The sequence below is a fragment of the Octodon degus genome, unplaced genomic scaffold (assembly GCF_000260255.1).
Source record: "Octodon degus isolate 3935 unplaced genomic scaffold, OctDeg1.0 scaffold00238, whole genome shotgun sequence".
Taxonomy (NCBI): Eukaryota; Metazoa; Chordata; class Mammalia; order Rodentia; family Octodontidae; genus Octodon; species Octodon degus.
This window is the reverse complement of record NW_004524814.1, coordinates 2,215,209-2,223,272: the sequence shown is the minus strand read 5'-3', so window position 1 is coordinate 2,223,272 and position 8,064 is coordinate 2,215,209. Positions and strand designations below refer to the sequence as shown.

The 8,064-nt window shown below is 41.8% G+C and overlaps 1 pseudogene; it reads right to left on the bottom strand.

Annotated features, from left to right (window-relative positions):
• Positions 1 to 322: 322 nt before the first annotated feature.
• LOC101575287 lies at positions 323 to 956 on the bottom strand (annotated as a pseudogene).
• Positions 957 to 8,064: the final 7,108 nt, after the last annotated feature.

Genomic DNA, 8,064 nt, shown 5'->3' with positions numbered 1-8,064 from the left:
AGAATGCAGCAAATCATTAAGATTGTACACCATAACGAAGTAGGATTTATTGCAGGATGTGGGGATAATTTAATATATGTAAATCAGTACATGTACTATACCAAATTAACAAAAACCATATGATCATTTCAATGGATCCAGAAACAATATTTGAAAAACTCAGGCACCATTTTATGATAAAAATCATATAAAAAATCAGGATAGATGATCTTTTCTTTTCCATCCAATAAGTCATAACTTTATTAGTGATAGAAGCAGTACAAATTTCAAACCAAGCTGCAGTGACCTTTGAAACACAAAAAAAGGTCCTCCTTTCCAATGATTACATTGTTAGTTCCATAACAGCATTTACAATATTATTACTGTTATTCTTCAGTGCTTGGACTGCCTTTGCCATCGACACATTTGCTTGTGACATAACCAACTCTATGTCCTTAACTTCCAAACCTGTTTCATCAACCTCTTCCTCTTTACTCTCCTCTTGTACAGTTGGAGTCTGTGTATTTTCTTGAATATTTGACACAGCTTCACCTTGAACTTTGAATTTCTCAGCAGCTTCTAACTGTGCTTGCTGAGATAAATCCTCAATCTTGGCTTCCCCAAAAACAATGTAGGTATCTGAACCTGGGCTCTTATAGACATCTGGTTTTGTGATGACAAAGAGGATATTCTTAAACTTCCAAATAGTGACTCTAGTAACTCCTGTAACCTGCCAAAGACCAGTTTGGACATAGCCCTCTGTGCCTTCTTTTCACTCCGACTCTGTTTTGCTTTACTTCATCAATTTCATCTGCTGCCACCAGCTGGACTTGTGTGGTTGCTTGTATGGAATCTTGCTCTTTGAGCTGTGGTACTAATTCATCACTGTCAGATTCTGTTCCAGACCCTGTCTCAGCCTGGGGTTGTGGCAACTTCTGCTCTGTAGCAGGGATGCTTTTTGTAGCTTTACCGGGCATTTTGTGCAAAGGAGAATAGATGGTGTTTACTTTAATCTGATAAAAGCCATCTTTGACAAACCAGTAGCCAACATCATACTAAATGGACAGAAAATAAATGCTTTCACTTTAAAAGTCAGGAACAAGAGGGGCCGGGGAGATAGCTCAGTAGAATAAGTGCTTGCCTAACAAGTGCAAGGGCCTGAGTTCAATCCTCAGTTCCACAAAAAAAAAAAAAAAAAAAAAAAAAAAAAAAAAAAAAAAAAAAAAAAAAAAAAAAAAAAGGTAAGAAACAAGAGAAGGATGTGTCCTGTTTCCAGTCTTATTAATAGTTGTGGAAAATTTAGCCAAAGCAAGCAGATGAGAGAGATAATAAAAATAAAGATAAGAAATTAAGTTAAATTATCATTATTTGCAGATGACATGATACTGTACATGTAAAGCCTCCAAAACTCCACTAAAAATGTGCTAGATTTAATAAGCAAATTCAGTTGTGTAGCTGGATATAATGTCAATGCTCAAAAAACAAAAGCCTTCCTTTACAGGAATAACAAAGTCGCTGAGATACAAATTAAGAAAATAACACCTTTCACAATAGCATCCAAAGGGGGGAAAAAAAAAGAAAGACAGGAATCAATCTAACAATGTAAAAGACCTGTACATTGAAAATTTCAGTACTCTGAAAAGGGAAATTGAAAATAGAAAAAAAGGGATTTCAGAAAATAGAAAGATATCTCCTTCTCTTGGTTAGAAAGAATCAATATGGTGAAAATGTTACTTCCAAAGCTGTTATATACAGGATTAGTGCAATTCTGATCAAAATCCCAGCATATATCATAGAATAAGAAAAAACAATCCTAAAATTCATTTGGAACCAAAAGAGATCTACAAGAGCAAAGGAAAATCTGGGCAATGAAGGCAAGGCAATTGGCATCACAATCCCTGATTTGAAATTATACTGCAATCTGTGGCTCCGCCTGCTGCACTGGTCCTGCCCCTGGGTGCACTGAGCCAGTGATGGAGTCTAGGCGTGGTGGCACGTGCCTGTAATCCCAGAATTTAGGAGGCAGAAATCAGGAGGATAACTACTAACATAGGCTGTGTAGTGAGACCCTGCACCAAAAAAAAAAAAAAAAAAAAAAGAAAAAGAAAACTGAAATTATACTGCAAAGCTACTATAATTAAAACAGCATGATGCTGGAAAAAACAGATTCAAAGATCAAATGGAATGGATTGGAAGATGCAGAAATAATGCCAGACACTTTCAGCCACCTTTTATTTGACAAGGATGTTAATCACATTCACTGGAAGAAAGATAGCTTCTTTGGGTTTTTTTTGTTTGTTTGTTTTTGTTTTTTTCAGTACTGGGGATTGAACTCAGGACCTTGCGCTTGCCGGGCAAGCACTTATTCTACTGAGGTATCTCCCCAGCCCAAGATAGCCTCTTTCATAAATGGTGCTAAAAAAAACTGCCTTCGTACATGCCAAAGATTAAGATTGGACTCATATCTATCAGCATGTACTAAACTGAAGTCAAATGGTTTAAAGATCTAAATATTAAAACAGAAACATTAAATCTGCTGGAAGATAGAATAGGTAAAATGCTTAAATACATTAATGTAAACAGATTTTATGAACAAAATCCCAGTCACACAGGAGCTATCATAAAGAATAACTTAAGATTTCATCTTATTAAAAAGCCTTCACACAGCAAGGGAAACCACCAACAGAGTAAAGAGATAACCCACATTCTGGGGAAAAGAGTGTTTGACAGCTGTTCCTCAAAGGATTACTATCAAGAACATACAAAGAACTAAAAAAAAAAAAATCAGGCCTCCCAAATTTAAAAATCCAATCCAAAAATGAACATCTTAGATGAATACACATTTCTCAGATGAAGAAATACAAACAGCTAATGAATATACGAAAAAAGTTTAATATCACTGGTCATTTGAAAAATGCAAGTTAGAACAACACTGATATTCCATCTCACTTGTAAAGAATGTCTATTATTAAGAAATCAACCAATACAAAATGGTAAAGGCACTGGGAAAAAATAACCCTTCTTTACTGTTGGTAGGAGTGAAGACTGGTACAACTATTGTGGAAATCTGTGTGAAGCTTACTCGAGAAAACCAGATTGGGGAATGAGGTTAGGAGAGCCTTTTTACCAAGATGGTGCCGAAGGCAAAGAAGGAAGCCCCTGCCCCTCCCAGAGCTGAAGCCAAAGGAAAAGCTTTGAAGGCCAAGAAGGCTGTGCTGAAAAGCATCCACAGCCACAAAAAGAAGAAGATACAAACATTGCCCACCTTCTGCCATCCCAAGACACTGCAGCTCTGGAGGCAGCCCAAATACCCTCGGAAGAGCCCCCCCAGGAGAAACAAGCTTGACCACTATGTCATCATCAAGTTCCCCCTGACCACAGAGTTAGGCGTGAAAAAGATTGAGGACAACACACTCATGTTCACTGTGGATGTCAAAGCCAAAAAGCACCAAATCAAACAAGCTGTAAAGAACATCAGTGTTGCCAAGGTCAATACCCTAATCAGGCCGGATGGCGAGAAGAAGGCATATGTTCGACTGGCTCCTGATTATGATGCATTGGATGTTGCCAACAAAATTGGGATCATCTAAACAGAGTCCAGCTGGCTAATTCTAAATATGTACTTTTTTTCTCAATTAAAAAAAAGAAAGAAAACCAGATTGGAGTTTGCATTTGACCCAGCAGTTCTTCCAGGTATCTTCCAAGAAGAATTTAAAACATCATTCCACAGGGATATATGCACATCCATGTCTATTACGGTGCAGTTTATAATAGCTACATCTTGGAAACAACCCAAGTGCCCATCAGCCAATGAATGGATAAAGAAGATTTTTTTTTTTTTTTTTTAATACACAATAGAGTACTGCTCAGCTATAAAAAGGGTACATGAGACATTTCTAGGAAAATGGATGCACTTTTGGTCTATACTCTTCTTTTTGTTTTGTTTTGTTTTTTGTTTGGTTGTTGGTTTTTTGTTTTTTGTTGTTGTTGTTGTTTTTTGTCTATTCTCTTAACTGAAATAAATTGGTCACACTTGTATAAATACCACATTGTTTCTCTGGTGTGTGAAACCAGAAGTGTAAATAAGGATCAAACTGCATAATAAGTATTGTGAAATAGGAAGGAAATTTTCAAATGGGCAATGGAGAGGGGAACAAAAAACAAAGGAGGGGCAAATGAAAGACAGGTAGTGTCGAGGACATAGTTCAGTGGACAGCTCCTGCCTGGCAAGTGAGAGGTCCTAGGTTTGATTACTGGTTTAAAAAAAAAAGAAAGAAAAAGACGGAAAAGGAAAAAAGGTGGGGTAGGAAAGAATGGAAACAAAACTTATAAATCAGAAGGCAAAGAGAGGTTGGAGGGAGGGTAGGGGAGAAGGGGGAAAAACAAGTTCTATCATGTACAAGTACAAATTCTCTGTTATGAACGTGATCACTGTAACATCTGATTTCATTTATTAATCACAAGCTTTTTCCCCCCTAGCCTGCAAATTAACATCAATAGCAGAAATCCTACACTGTGTGGGTCCAGCTTGCAAGTGCTGCATCAGTGGCCTGGTCCTGCACTGATCTGGGAGATGAAGGCTGGTGTGGGCAAGCCCTGTATGGAAAGCACTCCTCACACTTGGGTCCTGGCTGCTCCTCTGAATGCCTTGTGGGCAACGGAGATGCAGGACCCCTAGGAGGCTTGGGCAGCTGTACTAGCTCTGCCCACCAGGGCACAATTCTGCCTTTAACTAGCACCTATGCCCACAATTTAGATCCAGACTCTGATGCTGAGGTCATGCCTCTTTCATGACCATCCTGGGTGGAGCAGGAGCCTGAGAGCCCCACCTGCTCTTGGAGGCCCATGCCAGCTCAAGAGAGGAAGGATGGGCAGGAATGAGGGAGGCAGTGTGGGTGAGGGGGGCATTCCAAGCCACCTCAGAGGATCCACGTGTTCCAGTCCTGTGTACTCTGCTAAGTTCTCCAAGAAACACTTGGCCAACTGTGGTTCTGTGTTGCACCTCTCCTAAGGGCTTTTTGCAGTGTTGTTTTGGCTGATTGGTTGGTTTGCTTGCTGTGCCAGTGATAAAACCCATGAGAAGTGGAAATAAGTATTGCTGAGGTTATGGGCAAACCATTTCAGTGGGCATGTTTTTCCCAAAGTACTTATTTTCTGATCCACCTGATGGTAATGCTTAAAACACAAAAAGAATAGGTATCATGGCTAAGGATGGCCTCACTGTGATGGGTCTGCCCCCTTACAAAAGTTGCCCAGGTCATCATAGTGGTGAATCAGCATGGTGTGGGGATCCTAAGCCAATAGTATGTTGCTCCTAGACTAACTTCCATCTTCTTCCCCCTGGTTAATCTCAAACTTCCCCTTTTATTTTGGCCTCATGCACCAAGCCTTCCCCAGTCAGTGCTTATTAGGATTCTGTACCACCCATATAAGCTCCACCCCCCAATCCAGCCCAATAAATTCTTGGTCTCCCTGCCCAAGGGTCCTTGATTCTTCAGCAGCCTTCCCATGCCAAGTGATAGAGGATTTCTTTAACTTTCTCCCACTTCTCTTTTAGGCCAGAGGAAGGAAATTTATAACATCTGGTGACATGACTCAGATCACTGGAGCATTCAGCTATAAGGGGCCACGTCCCCCTACAATGAGCCTCCACATCATCCCCACCTCTGCCATTGCTGGCCTTCATCCAACAATGATCCACCTTGATTCTCACAGGTGAGCTGCCTCTCCCTCTGGGAGTTCTTGCCTTGTTTTCTCATTCTCTCTTGTGAATTGTAGGCCCATATCAGGACTCCCCTTATCACAGGGTACCCTCACATCCTCAAGGGACGTTCCCTCTGTCCTCTGGGTCATGATCCATGGGGACTAATAGACATTTCTCTGTCATGTCCCAAAAAACAGTGATGACTCTTTGGGGTTGTGAATTGGCTTTGGCTTTTGGCTCACCTTTAAGTTGGTCATTATGGGAAATATTTCTTCCCAAACCCAAAAGTACTCATTGATAGGTATGATAGTATGAATTGGTGAATTATGGTGGTCATCCCCTGTGGCTGAAGCCCTTAAACAACAGCTTATCTTCCCAGAGACCACCTCCCCCCCTTCTCCAACTCAGCCCAGGATGCGATTTCTTGTCACCTTTCCCACCACCTCAGGGAAGGCCCCAGTCAGCTCCCCAGGTGTATCTAAACGTCCCCCTCAAACTCCACCCCTGGCAAAAGGCCATAAAAGCCTCAGCCTCCCTTTTTTCCAATCCAGAGAATTCCTTGTCTTCCCAAATTCTCTGTGTCCTCCAAGATAATAAAGCCCTTTTCTCTTGATAATAAAGCCCCTTTCCCTTTTTACTTCTGCCTGTTTCTCTGCTGCAACACTGTCAAAAACCTGTCATTTTTGGTGCTGTGACCTGGAACAGCTCCTGGGGCACCCCCTGCCCCTGCTTTGAGCTCCCTCACTGAACTGCCTTCTGCTTCTGCCGCTACTGCCTGCCATTGCTAGCTTGCATCCAATACCAACCAATTTTAATCCACACAGGTGAGCCTTGTCTTGGGAAATCCTGCCTCGTATCTTCCTCTCATCTTGAAAATCATGAGCTCAAGTCATGGTCCCCACTCATCTTCCTTGGCCATCTTGTCCCTGGCTTCCCACTTTTTCTAGTGACTGATTAAGTGGGTGTTAGCCCTCTCTCGCACTTACTCCAGGCTAAAAATGTGACAGCTTTTTAATGGGAAGTGATGTTGGGCTTTTGCCCTAATCTTTGGCTCACCTTTTAATTCAGTTACTATGAAAAATACTCATTCCCAACCCTCAAAAGGCACCCCATTGGGATGTTTGGTCTGTAATCTTGGCTCCCTCCACCTCTGGGAGGCCATAAAACCTAAATGATTAATCTTCTACTGTCAGACAGTTTGGCCACAATATAAGCAAGATGGTAAAACCCAGTGACCTATAGCAAAAACTTTTGATCCACTAATTCTTCAAAGTTTAAAATTCTGTCACCACACCGGGAAATGGCAGGATATCCCTGTATTTGGGTTGGTTTTTTCTTTGAGGATGTCCCTCCCTCCCTCAACATCTCAATCCACAGTCGCTTAAAACCAGGGACAACTCCCCCACCTAACAATCTCTCTCAGTCAGACCAGATTGCCCTACACCCCAACCCGCAGAACCCTCCACGGGAGACCTTGCCCCTGTCTCCGTGATACGGGCTCTCATCTCAGCCACAGCCGCTGCTTCTAACTTACCTTCTAACCCCTTTAACTTTCAGGAACTGCAGATATACCTTACACTCTCTTTCCTCCCTCCCCCGCCTTCCTCTCTTCCCTAGTCGGTCTACATTCCTCACATTCCTCACTAACCCCCACCCCCACCAATTTTCAATCCAATCACAGTTCTTTATTTCCTCCAAAAATCTCACTCTAAAAAAATCAATTAATAACTCATTTTTTCCCCAACGGTGCATGCTTTTCCCTCTGCTATCCATCAAGCTAAAGAAAAGATAACAGCCCATGGAGTGAGCCAGCATACTGCCCTTTCCAGTGAAGCCTGATGCTTACCTTCTTTTCCCCTCAATTCCCCACCCCCAACCCCAGCCACCTCTGCGGGCAGTCTCCGGTTCCAGGACTCATACATTCCTCTTCTAAGAGATCTGTGCTAATTGACTTACAAAAGTTTTGACCAGTCTCTCATAATTACAAACTTAAAAATGTTGTCATAGGTGGCTGGGGAGATGGCTCAGTGGAATAAGCATTTCCCTGATAAGTGCAAGGGCCTGAGTTCAATCCCCAGTTCCGCCAAAAAAAAAAAAAAAAGTCATCATAGTTTAACCTGGCCAGAAATATATTTGTGTTATGGGTCACGCAGAATAGGAACCAGATCAGCCAGGTTGGAATTTGGAAAGCCGTTTATTACTGAGCTCAGGGCCCCCCAGTCTGCTCTCATGCAGGAGAGGACTGAAAGGGCGGCAGCCCAAGAAGCAGGAAGGGGTTTTAAACCTTGGAATCACATTGCGTTTGATAAGCAAATTTACTGTTTGACACAAAATAAAGCTTTTAGAGTGATTGGGACCAGGACTTGAACTACATTTCCTGG